Below are 22,339 nucleotides of genomic sequence, written 5' to 3' on the forward strand. Positions count from 1 at the left end.
TCCGGTGGATGCAGCTACATCACTGGGCAGTGTTCTCTTTCTCCAGACATTACCCCTGATGCTGAGATGCACAGGAGCAAGGTATTATGCCCTGGGGACCGACAGAAGACCAGCAGCTGTGCTCTGCTTGGGGACAGAGCTGTACAAAGTCTCTAGGGTAGCACCTCTTTCACTTTTCCCATTTACAGTATGTTTTCAGTTCTCCGAGTTCAGTCTCTCTCTCTCCACTCCACCTTAAGATTCAGGTATGATGTCCACTGGACACAAATCTAAGTGGGAGCCCCCTCTCTGAACTCAGAATTGCCCAGGATGAAGGCCTTACTCACTAGGTCATCTTGTTCTCTGGTTCCCTCTTTGCTTAGGGTGAATTTTCTCCCATGAAGCCCCTTATAGCCTCATGCCAATAGATATCTGGTTGGCAAGCCCATCAGTTCTATAGAGATATAACCAGACACTTCTACACCCCATACGTGGACACAGCTTAGACTAGGCTGGCAACCGTGTTACCCTCTTGATCCCTGTAAATCTTTTCCAGTCTCTTTCATGAGCCTCTGTCTTCACCTACCAATTCCACCTTAAAGAGTGAACATATGATCCTTCTATTAACCAGAGCCCTTGAGTGCTTTTTTGGAGCTTGGCTTCCAGGAACAATGATACAATGTGCTAAATAACTCTGTCCTAATGAGCTCTGAGTACAAACAAAAGCTGTACTAATATATTGGAGAAACAAAGTAAGCAAGACTTATTCCTGCCCTAGGCTTTGGCCTGGGGTCTGGAACTCTATCCCCCATCCCCCCAATCTCATCCACCCCCATAATTGATTGGTTTGAGGATTCCCCTGTCAGGCCCCAAGTTACATGGAAGCAGGCAGCTGTCTTTGGCTCAAAGGTGGAAGCAAGTCCTTAGGGATCATCTGATCCCCAGCCAGTATCTCCAGCTACATCCATGTCATCCTCACATTGGCCTTCATTGTGGTTCTTGCTCAGTTTCTTGGCTAGAGAAGGGAACGCTCCTGTTTCCTTCTGGGGCCACTCCTTCCTGCCTTACTCTTTATTTTTACTGTGGCCCCACGGTGCAAACAACACAGCTCTCCACCTGCTCTCTTTGGGGGGAAACTCCTTGCCTACATTGCACTTGGCCTTGGGGTCCTGCTCTCCCTGGACCATCATAAGCACTTAATTCATGCTAATTGGACCCTCTCCCTTCCTCCCTGGATTTTGAATCTGGAGCAGAATGATCCAAGGACAAAAGTGATTCCTATGTAGTAGAGCTACTCCAACCAAGCTTCCTAAAGAGACTGCTAATTCCTGCTCCCTAGATCCTGGAGCTACCCTTGTTCCTGATCTTTCCAAAAGCTGACTATTCTGCTTTCTTGACAATTCTGTGACTTTTCCTATAGTCTTCCAATAAATCCTTTTTATCCTTAAGTTAGCCCAAGTCTGTATCTGTTGCTTGCCACTAAGAGCCCTACCTGATTCCACAGGGATAGTACTTTCTCCACCATGCTCTGTCACCTGGATTCATTTCAGAGGCAGGAAAGTTCAGGCTCATCCCCCTGCCACATGCCCACAACTCCCAGGCAAACTACAGCTTCTGATTCTTTGTTACCTTCTTTCAGAAAGTAGCCATCCTCAGTTTAAAAAACAAAAAGCTCCCATCCCGTGATCCCTCTCCATCGATATTACCCATATCAGACAGGGCTCAACCAGGAAAACGGAACCACTCCGAATATTTAAAGGAGAGGGAATTCAAGGCAAAGAATTGGTTACATAAATGATGGAAGAACTGATAAGCCAAACGGGAGGACTGCAAAGCAACTCAGAGCTTAACAATGACGGGAAGCCACTACCACACCTAGGCTGGAGGGACAAAGAAGGCACAACTACTGCTGAGGATGCCGCCTGTGGCAGAGCTGGGGATAAACACCCTGGGTTCTCCTTGCCTCCTGCTCTCCAGTCTTCTACCAGTGCCTCCCATGCTCAACCCAACTGTCACCCAACTGACAGAGGAGGCTGGGAAAGAAGCCTACGGTGTCAGCCCTGCTGTGACAGAGCAATGCAGGGAGAAGACAAGGAAGGGATCTGAGAGCAGAAAGACCTTGTACAGCACGTGCTTTGTTATTTCAGTGACTTTTGTGAGAGTATGATTTCATTTTCAAACTAAATGAATTTAGCATTTAAATAGCACTTAATAAGTGTATGTCAAGGTTCAAAATGCATGCCTTATTTTCATTCCTTCTTAAGGTCAGATATTATCACACCAAGCAAAATAGAAAAGTGTTCTCTACTGGCAACAGCTCTGTCTCTTGACCATGGTCTCAACATAATTAACAAACCTGTTCCTTTCTTTACTGTTCTCTTTGACTCATACTTTTGTAGAGTGAAGGGATGCAGTAATCCCCACCACCATGACCAAGAGCAGTTTTGGGAGCAGAAGTAGTGCCCCAGTATCCCCACGCCTCCAGACCCTGGAGAAGCCAAAACACAGGGCAGTTACTATTTGGCAACTTAGGAACACAAATTACTCAATTCCTCCCCTACCCTCCTGCCTTCTCCTGGCTTATTTCCCAGCTGCCAACTACAAGACAGGCTGGCCTCACACGAGAGCACAGAGAAATGGGAGTGACGTGATCAGAGCACAGTGACAAAACAGGGTTCTGTTTCTTACATAAGGAGTTGTTAAAATGTGTATAAACAAACATTTTGTTAGGCGATTTGTTTTAATTTCATTTTGCAATTTTAACTCTAAAAGTAATGCAAGTGTGTGATTTGAGCACTCAATTTTATCAGTCTGTGTTGTATTAAATCGAGGCTCCAGCATTCTGTCCTAGCTTACATAATTCTGAGAAAGAGGTTCTGGTGCAGTGCTTAGGCTCAGTCTCCCAAAAAAATCAGGGCTGGCTATCCTCCTGCAGTTGTAACAGAATGGTGAGCCTGGGAACGAGAGAGGGAAGAGAAGACATCAGGACCCGGCACAGAATAAGCCCTCGGTGTTTATTTAAACATTTATTACATAAATCTTTAATGGCGGAGTCAAGGGCAGAGACAGCACTGGAGTCTGGGCTGTGGAACTTCCCAGGGTCTCAGTATCCTGGGCTCATGTGTCCCAGCTGCCACAAACCCTAGCACTGCTCTCCAAACGAACTGCTACATCTCCAACGGTAGTCTATCTGGGTGTAGGTGTGCTTTCCCAGGGACCTCTCTTGTAATAAACTTCCCAAGGGAAGTTGCCACCTGGATGTCTCATAGACACCTAAAACAATGTTCTGACATGTGAATTTGTTCATCTCTACCCCAGTCTTTCATATCTTAGGTAATGGTACCCTGGCCATTCCTTTATCTAAGTCAGAAACCAGGGTATCATCCTGGATACCTTATTCCCCCTACCAGCATCATTACACCCCTACCAACATCTAATTTATTCTGTCTCCCAAACATGGCATGAATCTGGCCACTTCTCTCCATCACTATAGTTCAGAACACCTGTTATTTAATACTTGGACTCCGTGTCACCTTTTAACTGATGATCTGGCTACATTTTTCCTAGAGTGGTCATTTATTCATTCATTCATTTCACAATTGTGAAATGAATCGAGCTCCTACTGTGTGTTAGGTGCTGGTGATACAGTGGAAAGCAAAACAAAGTCCTTGTCCTCATGGAACTAACATCCTTACAGGAGTCAGTTGTCTTTCCTAAAGCACAAACATCATCATGTCTGTCCCCAACTTATAATAATCAATGGCATCCCATTGCCATCAGCATAAAATCCAAACTCTCTACTATATTCTTCCTCTCTAGCTCATCTCATCCCACTATCCCCTTTGCTTATCTTCCCAGTCATATGGAAACAATTTCAGTGACTTATAAATTTATTTACTTATTTTTGGCTGTGTTGGGTCTTCGTTGCTGCGCGCAGGCTTTCTCAAGTTGTGGCGAGCGGGACCTACTACTCTTCATTGCAGTGCACAGGCTTCTCATTGCCGTGACTTCTCTTGTTGTGGAGCACGGGCTCCAGGCGTGTGGGCTTCAGTAGTTGTGGCACGCAGGCTCAGCAGTTGTGGCGCACAGGCTTAGTTGCTCCACAGCATGTGGGATCTTCCCAGACCAGGGTTCGAACACTTGTCCCCTGCATTGGCAGATGAATTCTTAACACTGCACCACCAGGGAAGTCCCTCAATTTCAGTGGCTTAAATGCACCAAGCCTTTGCATATCTTGGAAGATCCCTCCCCTCATCACTTTGCCTTGCTAATTGCTACTCACCCTTCAGGTCTTGGCTTAGAGCTCTCTTGGCCAGGATTGCCAACTGTGTTAAGTCATGTTGGGGATAATGGAATTTGGAGGAGGCGCAGGATTCTCTGAGACCTGAAACCCATCCTGTCCCAACCACTTCTGCTCATTCCTTCTCCCCAAGTCTTTGAAAGAAATATGTGCCTAGAGAACAAGGCCAGATAAATGTACACTTTTGTGTGCATTTTTCTGAGGTTCTGGCCTCTTGCACCGGATTGAACAATGTGGATTATTTTGACCTGGGCTGGAGGGAGACCTAACTGACCTCAGAAAAGGACATTCACCATTTGAGCACCTGAGTACCCATTGTATTTGGAGGAGGCCAGAGCCCGGCACGTTGGAGGTGTTTGTCTAGTGGCAGCAGCACTGGTGGAAATGACCTAACAGGACTGCACCTGCAATAGAATCTTAGCTGGCTTTTCTGAGGCCAGTTTTCCAGCCCTTTCGTCAGTTCTATGAGCTACTTGATATTCTTCCAATGAGTCACTGTCTCTATTTAGGACCACTATGTCCACAGAAATAATAAACAAGTAGGAATAGAAAAGTTTTATTTGAGCCAAACTGAAGACTATAGCCCGGGAGACACAGACTCAAGAATTGCTTGAATTGTGTTCCTCCAGACTCCAAAATGGAAGTGGCTTATACAGTATAGGCAAAAATTGAAAAATTACATACAGTTGTTTGTCAAGAATTAGGATTGTAGCTGGCAAGGAGTAAGGATGCTTATTAAGCAAGGATTGGTTGGGAGTCAAAATGGTTACACAGTTACAAGGGGGAGACTTTGAGACCAGAAGTTGGAGGTGGCAGCTGCTAGTAGACATTGTTTTGAGAATGGCTGGTGGTGTCCTTGAGTTTGATACAGTTCAGAAAACTCAAGTTCTCAGTGATGCAGGAAACGTGTCTGAGACCACATCCACAATGGCCACCCAGCTCCATTTTGGATGCCTGAACCAGAGCCACTCCATTTTTATTTTTAAATGCATTCTTTAATGGTTAAAGCAGATGTACAATGCATATTTGACAGGACATAGGACAGGCTGTTCTAGTTAGCGTAAAGTTCAAGCCAAATCATGTATAAACCAGAATGACTTCCCCGTACTTCAGTATGTGAAAACTTCTTCCATCAACCGGATGTGGTTTCTATTGTTGGAAACCAGACAACCTGAATGGTACAATATCCTTTCTGTCTTATCCCCGACATGGGGCCAATCCCCAGTCCACACTCCAGTGGTACGAAATGTCAACCCCAAGGATGATATATTCATCCTTGAGCAGGATAGTTCCACAGCAGGTCTTGACCTACCCACCCACCCCAGGCTTTCACTGCTGGGTTGAAAACACAGATCTTAAATGGGAACAAATCCAGGCCACTTATCTTCTCAGCCACATGGGAGGACCAGAGGTAGTATTTCAAAAAAGAGCTAATTGTAAAGGAGGGAGATTCACCCTTGGCCCTGTGGCCCAGTTAGTATCCTGGCCTGTGGCCCATGCATATTGGCATGCCTCCTGCTTGGAGGCAAAGCCAGGGAGAGAGGAGCTGGACCTCTCCCTGGAGTCCAGTAGTTGTGGATGAATAGAAAATGTTTGTTGTTTTTCCAGACATTCCGTTGTTCCCTGATAAATGGGCACCATTGCTCCCTGCCTTTGTTACTTCACCATGCTCATGATTTATCACCTTTCTATCTCTACTTCCATCTCCTGGCTTCTCCCTCTGGTGGGTGTATTGATTTCTTTTACCCCTACCAACTATTTGCTCTCACTGGGTCATAGCTTCTTGCCAGGCTCCTTCTGTCAACCCCACAGCCTCTTCTGCCTGGTGACTTTCCTGCCTCACTGCTTCTGCAGGCCACTCTGCTACGTAAGTTGATCCCATAGATCCAAACTTCCCAAAAGATAGTGTGATTAGTCTGTGATCACTACTCATCCAGAGAGTCCTGCACAAGGTCTATGGTTTATGGCCACTTTGCTCAGAAAGGCTAAAGAAGTGTCAAACACACAGAGCAAATGGATTCCATTCTAGTCCAGCATTTCAGACTCAACGTGTACCAACGTAAGCCTGTCATTTTCACTTCCAGGTCTGTTCCTTCTCCTGTGCTCCTGAGCACAGTGAACATTCTGCTGTAGAGATCTGGTCTTCAAAATGAAGTTCTCTCCTATACCTTACCTCTCCAGCTTCATCTCTCTTTGCTCCCTCTGTATCACAACCATCTGAACTTCTCAACACGTAATTCTTAAAATGAAATCAGCTCTCCCCACCCTCTAGCCAGTGCTCTCTCCTTTCAACCGCACTCCACACAAGGGGGCTTTGTTTGGACTTCTGTCTCAACTTGTATTTCCTTTTCTCTATGAGAGCCCAGTCTGGAGTGCTTGAACATCTTCATCTGCTGGACCATGAACCCTCCAAGGCAGAAATGATGATTTATTAATCTTTGGGGCTGGTCCAGAGTGGATATTAGTATCTAAAGACCAACTCAGCAATGACCTTCAAAGGTCCTTCCCCTAGAGTTCAGGATACATCACCCCCTCCATCCCCTGGTCCAGCAGCTCATCTTGAAGAGGTGTGTAAAAATGAGGGTCCTGGAGACAGCTGAGTAGGGTCCCATGGTCCTTCCCCCATGCCAGAGACTGCTCAGGTGTGAATGGGTCTGCAGGCTAAGTCCTGAGAGCAAGTCTCTCTGTAGAGTGGCAATAGCTGAGAGGACAACACAGTGACAATCTAGGTGGTCCTTTTCCTGGCCTGCCTGGGGCTTTGGGACTGCCTGCCTGCTCTAAGTGCCTCTCTGTGGAATGAGCTAATTTCCTCTCGCTCTGTTGATTTCGCTTGTGATGTTGCTGGGCTCAGGAGTGACTCAGCTGATTTGCCTTCTGACATGCTTGAAGTGGTGTAGGAGGGGGGCAGAATGGTAGGGGATCAAGTTGCAACCAAAGTTTGAGTCTTATGGTCATGAGGAGACCTCTTCTCACGCCCATAAGACCATGGAGAGGGCCAGAAGGGTTAGGGCCTGGTCCTGAATTTACCCCGGGAGTATGGCAGGAGCTGGGGAAACTCTGCCAGCTCAGGAAGGATTTAAAAAGTTGCAGGGTTCACACGAAAGCCCAGGCTCTAGGACTCTCCCAGCAAGCAGCCAGAATTAGTGGCGGGAGTTCAGCTGGCAGGTGATACAAAGCAAGAGGTACATCAGGCCCTCATATCAAGATTGAGACAGGAACCAGTCTTCGTGAAAGTTGGGGAAGGAAGCAAATTACTCAAAGAAACAAATTAGAGTGAGATCTAAAACAGAAACCAGCCCGGTGAGTCTGGGCACACGCTGGGTGGGGAGGAGAGACCTTAGGCTCAGAAGGACCATCATCCATTCATCACTCTGTGCTGGGCGCTGGAGGCGCTGAGGTGACTGAAGCCCCGGAGAAAATCCCTGTTTGAGCTGGGTGGCGAACCCAGACACAGTAAAACTCAGTCAAGGCTATGGCAGAAGTCAGCACGGGGGCTGCGGAGCATAGAGAATGAGGCTCTGCGTCTGCTTTTTCGGAAAGAGGGTCTAGAGGCCCTTCCTAGTGGAGGGGGGCTCTGGGAGTCCTTTATAGTGGAGGGGAAGGACTGAGGGTCCTTCACAGTAGAGGCGAGTTGGTAATTGAAGGATGTATAAGCATTTACTAGGTGGAAGAGAGAAGCCTGTGTACTGGCATGGAGGTACGTTACAGCAAAGCCTGCTTGGGGCACTGCAGGTAATCAGATGGAACTGATGAATTGGGTGCATATGAAAATGTAGCAGCAAATGTAGCAGATGTGGATGGGAGGCAGAAGAAAGGGCTGTACTCCTGGTTATGATTTTAGTGGTCCTGACCCCCTTGCCCTTGCATCTGACCCGATCAAATTACAACTCTTCCTCTTAAGGAGAGAAGATGAGTGATAGCTTACTCCTCTTTAGTATGAGTTCCCTTTTTCTTTTAAGTGTAGGCATCTGACTTGGCCTGACCTCAGGGTGAGGAGGGGAAATTGCAACTCAGTGGGTACTCAGGTGTCCAGGACTCAACCCCAAACTCACAAGGTGCTGGAACAAGGACGGTATGATTAATGTTAGCCTACCCATTACTTCTGCCCGGTTGGTGTTGGTTCAGGAATGAGCTGGGGCTGACCCTGCATATGGGTTCCCAGATGTTACAGCAGGGTAGAGATTACGTGATGGTCAGGAGAGCTGGGAGCCTTCTGGGTGGGCACTTGCATGACTGAGAGGGAAGAGCACAGCTTTCACTTCAGAGTTCAGGTAGTCTTTGCTAGCTGTGTGTCCTTGAGCAAGTTACCCAGTCTCTGAGCCACGGGGTCCTCAGCTGTGAAATGGAGATTAGAGCACCCGTTTCCTAGGATTGTTTTGAGGATAAATGAGATAATTTATGTGAAAGAATCTGACACACAGTGGATATTTGGTTAAAGGGGATTCTCTTCTGCTTCTCCCCCATGACTTTATTCAATGTGTATAAAGGGTTAATAGCTGAATACATAGCTTTTTAAATCAATAAGAGAAATAATACCTCAATAGAAAAATAGGCAAAAGATAGAAGCAATTAGTAGAAGAATACATTTTAATGGCTATTAATCATATATAAATATAATACCAGATACATACAAATATACAGCCAAATATATTGATATATATATATTTCATTAACAAAAAAGGTAAGTTATAACAATAATAAAATATCAGCTTGACAAAGTTTATAAAGCATTTAATCATAAGCACAGTGTGATTCCTTTCACAATTTATAAAGCATTAGTACTCTTTTTCTGTGAACTACCTATTTGTATCTTTTGCCAATTTTTTGATGGAGCGTTGCTCTTTTCTTATTGGTTCATAAGAGCTCTTTATATAGATTAGATTTTAACCTTTAGATGGCCATATGTGTTACAAATATTTTTCCAGTTTATCATTTGTCTTTTGCCTTCATTTCTGGTATTTTGGTTGTACAGAAGTTTGAATTTTTTTATGCAGTCCAAATCACCAGTGAATGTTTTCCTTTTTGGCTTGGCAAAGAGGATAAAGTTTCACAGTACACAGCAGAGGAAAGGCTATCCCTAACGTGAGATTGCTGGCTCGGGGTAGCATGGACTGAGACTACTTATATAGATCTTCCTAGTCTCACTCCTAGCCTCTGACTCTAAGTTTCTTACGATCAAGTCTTCTTATGAAAACTTGGCTTCCCACATAGGTGTGAGCCCAGGGAGAAAATGCTCTGATCACACAGACCTGAGTATGCTAGTCCTCTCAAAAGCTGTGTTTCTCATTGAAAATTAATTGACTATGATCTGGTTTATAGGTCTAAAGAGTTTGGTAACTGTGAGTCTGCCCTAGAGATGAAGCTGTCCTCAGTACTGACAAAATCAGGTTTCTGAGCTGTTAAGTCTGAGAATCAGGGTCTGAGTTGAGTTAATTCATCCAGACCTTTTTGAGACAGGTCAGTCTTACCACCTTTTCTTGGAGATAATGCCCAACATTTCCAGTGCTATGCAAGTACCTTTCTCAATAATAGGTGGTGAGAGAGAATGTGCCAGAAACCCCATAACTAATAATAATTAATAATCACACTTACCCCCTAAATAGGCACTTTTTAGGTGCCTGGCACTGTTTTTAGCACGTTTAATGTACTAGTTAATAACCACAACATTTCTATGATGTCAACAATATTAGTTTCTAATTTACAGATGAAGGAAGTGGGGCCCAGAGAAATGGAGTAAGTAACTTGACCAAAGTTACTAAGTCAGAAAGTGGTGCTGTCAGTATTTGAACCCTGAACCATCTGTTTTCCTCTGTGCTTATGTTGGTAATAGTTAATTATGACCCTGTCTTGAATTCTCCCTTTAGCTTCGAGATCTTCACCATAATTATTCCACTATTCCAAAAATAAGCTGATAACCTCTTTCTCACTAATTTCTTAATTTCCTTGTGAATTTTCAAATCTCCAGCACTAAATCACGCACGTGGGCACCTTGTGGTTAACTCACAGGTACCATCTGCCAAATCTTTCTTCCCAGAAAATGTGGACTTCCATTCTTCCACTAGCTTCATGGCTGCTGTGTGAAGTGAAATTTAAAATATAAAGAGTTCCTTGTGCATTGTCTCTGAGCCAGAAGAAGCGGCAATAGGCTGACATATTCCATACGAGATCTTAGGCCTCAAGGAATATGTCTTTCCCTTACCGTTTTCCAAAGTATTTCTTTAGCTCTTTATTTTCTGAATGTGAATATAGAACTTTATTTACCAGCTTCAGATGGTTTTAATAATGCTCATATAACTAAAATTGACCAGTCTATAATTGAATTAAGTTATTTGAAAAATATAAAAATACTTTGCAATTTTGTTTTATGTAGTGCTGTTTTTATGAAGGCTAGAAAACGTTCTGTAGACAGAAAACTGGGAAATAGAAAAGGAGAGAACATTGTGCCGCAGGAAGAAACAAGAGAGAAAAACTTTGGGAAAAGAAGGAAAATTAATAATTGATTATCACTTACTGTTGCCAGTCACTGTGCTAGATACTTCATTTATATCATCTTGTTTAACCTCTGCAACCATCTTGGGACGTAGATTTATTGCATCCATTTCGTGGATTAGGAAACAGGCTCAGAAAGGTTAAGTAAATTGCCCAGTTCATACAGCGAGGTAATTTGAGGGCGGTTCTCTTAGACCCTCAGTGCCCTGGACACAGGAAGGAAGAAAATATCACAAAATTCAAACTGAAGCCTAGCAGAGACCTGAAAAGATCAAAGTGATACTAACTGGAGATGAAGAAAAGAAGGATGATCAGAGTGACTGAAGAGGTTCTACTAGTCACTAGGAAGAGGTGTGGCCTCTGAATCTGCCGGCTTGGAGCAGGGCAGGGGCAGGTGGTTGGAGCTGGTGCTGATGGAGGTCAGGATGGAAGATGGCTAGAGGGCCTCAGCAAGTCAGAGAGGCTGTTGTTTCCAGGACAGCTGAGTGAGGAGGACCTGAGTTAAGGCAAAGACATGGTTGGCCCGGTGCAGAGACAAGGGCCCTGGTCCTCTCTAGCGCAGAAGAAGCCTTGAACTCAGTGCATGGCTCCTCCCTTTTGGAGGGTTAGATTGTTTGTCAAAATCTTCCATCAGGAAAGCCAGACTTAGCCACCATGTTATCAATAATGCTCCAGCAACCCATCAAGATCTTTTCTGATGATATGAGTAGGAATGCCACAGGAAGGTTTCAATCCATTCAAAAAGGTACTTACCAAAAAACCCCACATTTTTTTTTTCTATGTGCCAGGCATGACTTAAGAGATGGGGATAAAATGGCATGCCCAAATACTTTGATCCTTGCCCTTTGCAACTACAGTTTAGTGGAGGAGACAGATACTAATCACATGATCATACAAATAAATGTAAAATTGAAATTTTAAAAGTGCTCCAAAGGAAAGGTATGCAATACTGTGAGAGCATAATAAATAAGGCATCCTTGAGAAAGCAATGCTTGTGCTATGATGCAGGAAACGAGTAGAAGTTAATAATTTGAAGGAATAATATTACATTCCAAACGTAGAAACCATCAAGTGCAAAAGTCTTTTTTATTTATTTTATTTTTTTTCTCTTTCTTTTTTTTTTAACATCTTTATTGGAGTATAATTGCTTTACAATGGTGTGTTAGTTTCTGCTTTATAACAAAGTGAATCAGTTATACATATACATATATCCCCATATCTCTTCCCTCTTGCGTCTCCCTCCCTCCCACCCTCCCTAAGTCTTTTGTTTTAAATTGTCATTCTGGAGGATGGAGGCTTAGTGCAAGTTCAGGACTTTGTACATATTTAACAGTCCATCTGGATTTCTCCTTTCCTAACTGGAAACTTCCCTAATGGACAAAAAGTCCACATTTCAGGTCAAAGATAGTGCTTTTGTCTTTAAGCATAAGATGGTTTTTATTTATTCATGCATACATACATACATGCAAGTACCTATCCATCCAATCAGATCTCCAACCAAGTGTCTATTCATTTATCTATTCATTCATTACCCATTCATATATCCATTTAATCATCCATCATACCAATCATCAATCCATGTGCCATCTACCCATTCACCAGACAACCGTCCATCTATCCATGCATCTATACACCAACTCACATTCTATCTCACCATTTGTTTATATATCCATTATCTGTCCACCCGCCTACCTATTCATCCATTCGTTTACCCATGTGTCCATCAATTCATTTATCCATTGATGTATCCATATATTCATTTACCCCTCTGTGATGTAATAAATATGTTTGGTCTCTACCCCTGGCTCCTGACACAGAGTTCCTAAATCCCTTGGAATTTCCTGGGTGATAGAAAAATGTTTTGTTCTCATAAGGCAACTCTTGGTGGGCTCCTGTATAGCTTCAGAATGGGGCTGGTCACCAGGAAGATCAAGCCATGATTAGAAGTTTTGAACTTTCAGCCCACCCTTTCATCCTCTGGGGAGGGGAGAGGGACTGGAGATTGAGTTAATCACGCCTACAGTGATGAAATTTCCATAAAAATCCCAGCTATGGGGTTCAGAGAGGTTCCAGGTTGGTGAATGTATCCACATAATGGGAGGGTAGAACACCCCAAACTCCACCTGGACAGAAAATCCTGTGCTTAGGACCCTTCCAGACCTTGCCCTATATATCTCTTCATCTGCCTGTTCATTTGTATCCTTTACAATGTTCTTTATGATAAACTGGTAAACATAACTAAAGCATTTCCCTGAGTTCTGTGATCCATTAATAGCCAATTATCAAACCTGAGGAGAGAGTCATGGGCAACCCTGATTTGTAGCCCAGTTGGATAGCAGTGTGAGTAACCTGGGAACACTCTACTTGTGACTGGCATTCAAAGTGGGGGGAGCAGTCTTGTGGGGAAGAGCCCTTAACCTGTGGGGGTCTGTGCTAACTCCAGGTAGTTAGTATCAGAATTGACTAATGCGAGGGAAAAACCCACACATTTGGTGTCAGAAGTGTTATGAATGGAGAAACAAGTTTTCTTTTACCCACCCCTCCAACCAACCAATAATTTATTCATGTATGCATTCACCCATCCTTCCATCCATCCATTCGTCCACCCAACTATCAGTGTATTCATCCATTTATCATTCATCCATTTAATCATCCAAGTATTCATCCATTTTCTATCCACTTATTGACTCATTGATACATTCATCCATTTCTATTGCTTCTGTGACAAATTACCACATACTTAGTGACTTAAAACAACACAGATTTATTATCTTACAGTTCTCGAGTTCAGCAGTCCAAAATGGGTCTTAAGAGGTTAAAATTAAAATGTGGGTAGAGCAGCAGTACTTCTGGAGGTCCTAGGGGAGAATCTGTTTCCTTGCCTTTTCCATCTTCTAGGGCCCACCTGCATTCCTGATTTCATGTCTCCTTCCTTGAACTTTAAAACCAGCAGCCTACCATCTTTAAATCTCTAAGTCTGTCCCTTCTGCCTTCCTCTTATAAGGGTACTTGTGATTACATTGGGCCAACCCAGATAATCCAGGATAATCTCCCCATCTCAAGGTCAGTTGATTAGTAAGCTTATTTCCCCTTTGCCATGTAATCTAAAATATTCACAAATTTCAGGGATTAAGACATCTTTGAGAGCCATTATTCTACCATACCATCTGTCCATTTATGCATTCATTCATCCATCTGTTCATTAGTCCATCTTTGTTTTCATCCACCAATCCATCAGTTTGGTCATCCATTCACTCATCTATTATCTATGTACCTATGTATGTATGTATGTATGTATGTATGTATGTATGTATGTATCTATTCATCCATCCATTGTCCACTTATTTATCCATTCATCCAACTAATCATTCACTTGCCCACCACCCATTCATCTGTCATATAAGCCATCCATCCTAATTTCATTATTTCCATTTATCCATTCAATCATCCATTCCTCCACCAATCATTCATGCATCATTTTTTCTTCTTCACTTTATTGTGCTTTGCTTTACTGTGCTTCACAGATATTTCATTATTTTTCATGCATCATTTTAACTATCCAACTGTCCATCTAATCATTCTTGAGCTACCCTTATCTACCTTGTCTCTTTTAATTAACTAAACAATACCCTTCCAAGACCACACACACACACACACACACACACACACACACACACAGATCACCATTTGGACCTACTTACCAAAACAGATCATCCTACCTGGATCTTTGCCATTTGTTTTCAACCACCTATTTTTCTGATCCTAACTCCAAATGACTTGGAGCTCCTGGCTCCTAATCCTGACTCCATTTTGCCTGTGGTACTTTGTACTTGCTCGATGTCAATGGGTCTTCCAGGAATTTTACTTAGTTTACAGAGCTCTGCCTGTGTTGACCCTGATCTGCCCTTGCCCAGAAGGAGTAAGGAGAATAAGCAAACTTGCAATATGTGAGTATTTGTGCAGGGAAGGTATTGGATCAGAGCTGTGTCTCAATGTTTTCTCTGCTATACCCCCTGTGACCCCAATGAGGAGGTTTGTGTTTTTTGTTGTTTTTTTTTAACATCTTTATTGGAGTATAATTGCTTTACAATGGTGTGTTAGTTTCTGCTTTATAACAAAGTGAATCAGTTATACATATACATATGTTCCCATATCTCCTCCCTCTTGCGTCTCCCTCCCATCCTCCCTATCCCACCCCTCTAGGTGGTCACAAAGCACCAAGCTGATCTCCCTGTGCTATGCGGCTGCTTCCCACTAGCTATCTATTTTACATTTGGTAATGTATGTAAGTCCATGCCACTCTCTTCACTTTGTCCCAGCTTACCTTTCCCCCTCCCCGTTTCCTCAAGTCCATTCTCTACGTCTGTGTCTTTATTCCTGTTCTGCCCCTAGGTTCTTTAGAACCTTTTTTTTTTTTTTCAGATTCCATATATATGTGTTAGCATACGGTATTTGTTTTTCTCTTTCTGACTTACTTCACTCTGTATGACAGACCCTAGGTCCATCCATCTCACTAAAAATAACTCAATTTTGTTTCTTTTTATGGCTGAGTAATATTCCATTGTATATATGTGCCACTTCTTCTTTATCCATTCATCTGTCGATGGACACTTAGGTTTCTTCCGTGTTCTGGCCATTGTAAATAGAGCTGCAATGAACATTGTGGTACATGACTCTTTTTGAATTATGGTTTTCTCAGGGTATATGCCCAGTAGTGGGATTGCTGGGTCATATGGTAGTTCTATTTTTCATTTTTTAAGGAACCTCCATACTGTTCTGCATAGTGGCTGTATCAATTTACATTCCCACCAACAGTGCAAGAGGGTTCCGTTTTCTCCACACGCTCTCCAGCATTTCTTGTTTGTAGATTTTTTGATGATGGCCCTTCTGACCGGTGTGAGGTGATATCTCATTGTAGTTTTGATTTGCATTTCTCTAATGATTAGTGATGTTGAGCATCCTTTCATGTGTTTGTTGGCAATCTGTATATCTTCTTTGGAGAAATGTCTATTTAGGTCTTCTGCACATTTTTGGATTGGGTTGTTTGCTTTTTTTGATATTGAGCTGCATGAGCTGCTTGTAAATTTTGGAGATTAATCCTTTGTCTGTTGCTTCGTTTGCAAATATTTTCTCCCATTCTGAAGGTTGTCTTTTCGTCTCCTTTATGTTTTCCTTTGCTGTGCAAAAGCTTTCAAGTTTCATTAAGTCCCATTTGCTATTTTTGTTTTTATTTCTATTTCCAATGAGGAGATTTGTATGAAACCTATACTTCTCACCATCTAGGTTGATTTTTTCCCCCAGGGAAGTAAGACAAATAGTACTGAAAATATTTATGGTGTGATGGTCATAAAACCATTTTGAAAATTACAAAAAATCTCAAAAATTGCCATTATATAAGGAAAAACTAATAAAATATGGCTAACTTTATTTTTAACAAGTTTTGTTCCTCTCCCAGACCTTTGCCCAACAAATACTAGTAATAAGTTGAGAAAGCATATACTACTGAAGCAAAAGCATTAATAGTGGCAATAACTATAAAATCACCACTCCCTCACCAACACCATCATGATTTATAGTTGTCAGAACTGGTAATGATCTCTCACCACAGGCTGAGCCATAGACAAGGTACACCATGGCTATGTGACATTGCCAGTGCTCAGCTAAATGCCACCCCCTGCTCTGTTGCTCAGGAGAGCACATCAGAATACAAATGAATAGGAGTGACATTATTATAAGAATATCTGCTCCCATTTATTTATTTTTTTAAAAGGTAAATAATTTAGACTTTGCTCCTTTGTATATGATCAGTGACAAATTACCATATACTTCGTAACTGGCCATATCGAGACCTAACACTGAGAACCATGGCTAAATGACTGCTAGATTCCTGTATGGTTTTAAGGTCAAGAATCCATCACGGGCACCTGTTTAAATTGGAATGAATTGTCTGAGCAAGTCTTGGTAGCCCAGCTCTTCTCCTGCAAATGCCATTCACTTGTTGGGTAAGCAGAGGGCAGAAGTTCTGGTACTTCATGGAGCTCAACACTGGCCAGTCATTTGAGGGCATTGTTTACACTTCTTCAAAACCGTTCGAGAAAACTTTAATGAAAAGTGTGCTGTTATCCAAAAGAATATTTCAGAAATGCATGACGAGGGACAGTGCCCTGGCAATTCTCTATGACCGATCAGTAGTCTGGTCTGGGAAGATGTCACACCTTAGCAGTTGGAAGATTCTACGGCCCTGAGTCAAAAGATTTTGGAAGCACTGACATTTCAACAATGTGAGGACACTGGTTTATGAATATGGCCTCTGGTCATCACGAAGACACATGCAAATTATACATAATGGGTTTATACTCTGATGTCTCATGTATAAAATACTACACCTGAAATCCTCAATAATAATTCTTGGGTTTATGCCAAAGCTCTTTTACATGGTGCATCTCATTTGACCCTGACGGCACCCTGATAAGTTGCCTAGACAGGGCATTATCCCCATTTTGCAGGTGAAATAACTACATCATTCTGGTCACTGTCAAAGTTAATGTCTGGAGATGGCAAATAGGTTTCACACTGCAAGCCCTTCCTAGTTGGCCCTACCCCATATAGGTGGGGACAGTATAAGGGTTTGAATCCCAGCATGTGGAGATCATTGAGGGCCATCTTGGAGGATGGCTACCACACTTTTCCCTGGCAAAAAACATGGAAACTAATTAATTAATTAAAAAGAAACTCTAGTGCTTTATTCCTAGAGTGAAAACAGCATTGCTTTTTTTTTTTTTAATAGTCAATTTGCAGATAGTCATGTCTCTAAATTGGTCAGTAATGTTGATGGCAGAATTGTGTACATAAGGAAAAGGATTCCACAGCAACTTGAGGCTTGGTAAAAAGCTTCAGCTTAAGCAAGTTTTTATGGCTAAAATGGTCTGTGGCTGCAGGAAAGTACACTTCTGAGTGAGAATGAAGGATTTATGGAGCCATTTCAGGGTAGGGTGACCAGTGTTTTCAAAAAATCCTGTCCAAGAACGTTTGAGGTGTGACTTTCCATAAATCATAGTTACCGAAAGTGAGCACAGTCATTTATACATATAAACTCAGATTTAAAAAAAATCAAAATAGTAGTTGTGCCGTACATGGGTGAGAGAGCTCTACAGCACTTTAAGAGTTAAATCAGCCCAATTAATACACAAGGGATGGAGGTCATATATCAGCAGAAGGCACTTGAAAAGACAGAAGGTCCCTCAGGCCAAAGGCAAGAAGGACAGAGATGGACTTGGGGCGAATCAATGGAATTAATATGTTTCAAAAAAAAGCCAGTCAGCAGAAGGGGGAAGGTCTACACAGAACTTGGGAAAATAGGGGCCAGAGGAAAGGATGTAATTAACAATTTGTTCAGCAGTTACCATGTGCTAAGTAGTTTGTATGAATAATTTAATCCACACAACAACCCTATTATCAAAATCAAAAAACTCTAAGTTAAGTGACTTTCCTAAGGTCAGTGGTAGAGCTGGAATTGGAACCAGATCTCTTTGTCTCCAAAGCCTGTGGGCTTAACTATTCTTATCCAGTGTTGTCCTGGGGAAAGTGCTTTTGGCAGGCCAGGGCACTGCCACTGGCTATACATATTTTTTTTATTTCTTCTTTGGGAGTTACCTCCACACACCATGGGTTACTGGCATTTTCTCAGTGGCAAATTCACAGGCACATGATTTCGAGCTGTAAGGGGGAATAGAGCTGATACTGCCCACTCTCCTCCTGTTACAGATGATATCTGTGAGTTCATTTTTTATTTTTATTTTTAAAAATATTTATACATTTATTTATTTGTCTGCACCGGGTCTTAGTTGAGGCACGTGGGATCTTCATTGCAGGATCTTTTAGTTGCGGCATGTGGGATCTAGTTCCCTGACCAGGGATCGAAGCCAGGCCCCCTGCATTGGGAGCACGGCATCTTAACCACTGGACCACCAGGGAAGTCCCTCTGTGAGTTTATTTTTGCAAACTGCCATGAACCCCTCTCCACCAGCTCTTGGGGAATAAGGTCCACGATGTAGCAGGGGAATTCCATTTTTGGCAATTGGTGAGAGTGACTCTAAAGGGATGCAGTTGATTTTCTTATGTGGTTTGTTGGATTCGTCACGGTCTAATCAGAAAACAAAACATTCTGAGAGGTTAAAACACGAGGACTTTGAGGACAAAGAGGTCTGGGACCAGCATGCTTATAAATTGGCTCAGAATTGTTTGCAAGGGCAGCATTATTGGAAATAAGTGTATGGCCTCATAAGATACTACTCTGAAGGACAAAATTCATTGGGGTGATCATCCTGGTATACTTCAGATCTCAGCTAATGGACAGCTTTCCTTGACCTCCTTGATCAAGGCAGATCCTTCCAGCACAGGCTCTCATGGCACCAAGTGACCTTCCTTTATGGCACTTACCACTGCTGTTATGTTTTACATTTGCTTGCACGATTATTTGACTAAACGTCTGTCTTCTTCACAGATTGCAAGCTCCAGGAAGGCTGAGTTTGTGCTGCATTTTATTCACCATTGTATCCCCAGCACCCAGTACAGTGCTTGTCAGTTGCAGGTAATCAGTGAATGTCCTTTCAATGTATGTGTTCGATTGTAAGCATCGATCTCCTTAGGTATCCACCCAAGATAAATGAAAACACGTATGTCCACACAAAGACTTGCATGTAAATGTTCATAGCACCGTTATTCATAATAGCCCCAAAGTGGGAACAATCCAAATGTCCATTAGTTGGGGAGGGGATAAGTATTGTAAAAGACAGTATATCCATACAATGGAGGACTCTGCAGCGATAAAAAGGAATAAACAGATAATATATTCTACAACGTGGATGAACCGCAAAGATATTGCATTAAGTGAAATAAGCCAGACACAAATGACTGCATATTGCACTGTTCTGTAAGTATGAAATTTCTAGAAAAGGCAAAACTATAGAGAAGAAAGCAGATCAATGATTGCCTGGGCCTGGGAGTGGGAGTGGGCAGTGACTGCAAACAGGAAGAAGGGAACTCCTGGGGGTGGTGGAAATTTTCTAAAACTGGATTGTGGTAGAAGTTGCCCCACTGTATAAATTTACTAAAAATCATTAAACTGTACACTTGCAGTAGGTGTGGGGTACAGTGTGCAAATTATCTTCAATAAAGCTGTTAAAAATGTTTAAAAAATCAGTCTCCTTACTTAGTCATTTTATCCCAACTTATGTTCTGGGAATACTATTTCTGTGGGACATTGTGCCAGAGACTGCTAAGTGAGTCTCTCAACTTTTTAGTGACAGAATCTCAATTTTTTAAATTGAATTATAGTTGATTTACAGTATTGTGCTAGTTTCAGGTGCACAGCAAAGTGATTCAGATATATATATATATATATATATATATATATATATATATATATATATATACTTTTTTCAGATTCTTTTCCATTATAGGTTATTACAAAATATTGAATATAGTTCCCTGTGCTATACAGTAGGTCCTTGCTGTTTATCTATTTTATAGATAGTAGTGTGTATCTGTTAGTCCCATACTCCTAATTTATCCCTCCCCCTGCTTCCCCCTTTGGTAATCATAAGTTTGTTTTCTATGTCTGTGAGTCTGTTTCTATTTCGTAAATAAGATCATTTGTATTATTTTTTAGATTACACATATAAGAAATATATAATATTTGTCTTTGTCTGACTGACTTCACTTAGCATGATTATCTCTAGGTCCATCCATGTTGTTACAAATGACAATATCTCATTCTTTTTTATGACTGAGTAATATTCCATCATATATATATATATATATATATATATATATATATATATATATATATATATGGCACATCTTCTTTATCCATTCATCTGTTGATGGAAACTTAAGAACCTCAATTTTTAAAAATATTTATTTATTTATTTATTTATTTATTTGGCTGCGCCGGATCTTAGTTGCGGCATGCAAGATCTAGTTCCCTGACCAGGGATCGAACCTGGGCACTCTGCATTGGGAGCGCAGAGTCTTAACCATTGGACCACCAGGGAAGTCCCAAGAACCTCAGTTTTTAACTTGACACATAGCCAAGTAAAATTTTTTTAAAATACCATATTTCCCAGCCTCCTCTGCAGCTTGGTGTGGCCATGTGACTGAGTTCTGGCCAATGAGATGTAAGCAGAAGTGATGTGTAGTATTTCCAGGAAGGCTGTTTAAGGAACATGACTCACTTTTTCCTATTTGTCTTTCTTTTTTTCCATCCAAAAAAATAGGGACTGGTGTTCCAGCAGCCACTTTGGACCATGAAGTGACCTTGGGAATGAAAGTCAATGATGGTGGAGCAAAAATACTGAAGCCTTGGGCTTCCCTGGTGGTGCAGTGGTTGAGAATCTGCCTGCTAATGCAGGGGACACGGGTTCGAGCCCTGGTCTGGGAAGATCCCACATGCCACGGAGCAACTAAGCCCGTGAGCCACAGCTACTGAGCCTGCGCGTCTGGAGCCTGTGCTCCGCAACAAGAGAGGCTGCGATAGTGAGAGGCCCGCGCACCGCGATGAAGAGTGGCCCCCGCTTGCCTCAACTAGAGAAAGCCCTCGCACAGAAACGAAGACCCAACACAGCCAAAAAAAAAAAATAATAATAATAATACTGAAGCCTGGGTTGCTGATACCACAGAGCTCCATGCCTCCCTTGCACTGCCTGCTTCCCAGATTTCTTTTATGCAAGACAAAAATAAACTTCAACGTTACTAATGCCCTTTGTCCTTTTGTGTGTGTGTGTGTGTGTGTGTGTGTGTGTGTGTGTGCTATGTAGGCAAATCTAATCCTAATACTAGTTTAAATAGGTATTAAATGAAAAAGGCCAAATAATTTTGAGAAATATTATGTTAAAGTTTAAAAGATTTCATTAATGCAGAACTTCTCAGAGTTTTTAATGAAAAATGGGAGCTTCCAAGAGGGTCTCAAGTATGCACAATGTCCAAACCAACCTGACTCCAAAACTCTTTTTAGTGGAGCATCTCATGAGAAGAATGATTTAGAGCAAAGGGAAATGTTTCTTTAAAAAAATCCACATTTTGGCCTCTTCCTTTCTAATCCATCCTTCTTCTAGGCTGCTAGAGAGATCTTTCTAAAACATAAACTTGATGGTATCACATCCCTGTTTAAAATCCTTGAATGATTCTTGTAGGAAAAAGTTCAGACTCCTTCATGTAATGAATAAGACCTTTTGTGATCTGGCCCCTGTATTCTCTCTAGCCTCACCCTAGCCATCTTACTCTCAAATCATGAGCCATTTGTACTGCTGAGAACTGCATATGTTCACCCGTCTCTCTGCCTCTGCAGCACATGCTGTGTCTCCTGAGTGGAACACTTTCCACCTGCCACCTTACCTGGCATTCTACCTTTGATGCTTTAGACCAGGCTCGGGTATCAGCTCATTCATATCCATTCATACTTTGAGCAATTCCTACTATGTAGCCAGACATTGTACTAGTACTTGAGTTACAAAGCCAAATAAATAGTCCTTGCCCTGGAGGGACAAAGAATCAAATGAATGTAGATAAGAA

At 42.2% G+C, this 22,339-nt stretch overlaps 1 long non-coding RNA gene across 1 annotated transcript in view; it reads left to right on the forward strand.

Moving 5' to 3' along the window:
* Nucleotides 1-21,492, forward strand: part of LOC132349602 (uncharacterized) — a 57,668-nt gene extending 36,176 nt beyond the window's left edge. Inside the window, exons 3-4 of the long non-coding RNA XR_009497711.1 lie at nt 19,272-19,358; nt 21,046-21,492. This is a non-coding gene — a long non-coding RNA (uncharacterized LOC132349602). The remainder of the gene's footprint in view (nt 1-19,271; nt 19,359-21,045) is intronic.
* Nucleotides 21,493-22,339: the final 847 nt, after the last annotated feature.

Source organism: Balaenoptera ricei, chromosome 15 (genome assembly GCF_028023285.1).
Source record: "Balaenoptera ricei isolate mBalRic1 chromosome 15, mBalRic1.hap2, whole genome shotgun sequence".
NCBI classification, from domain to species: domain Eukaryota; kingdom Metazoa; phylum Chordata; class Mammalia; order Artiodactyla; family Balaenopteridae; genus Balaenoptera; species Balaenoptera ricei.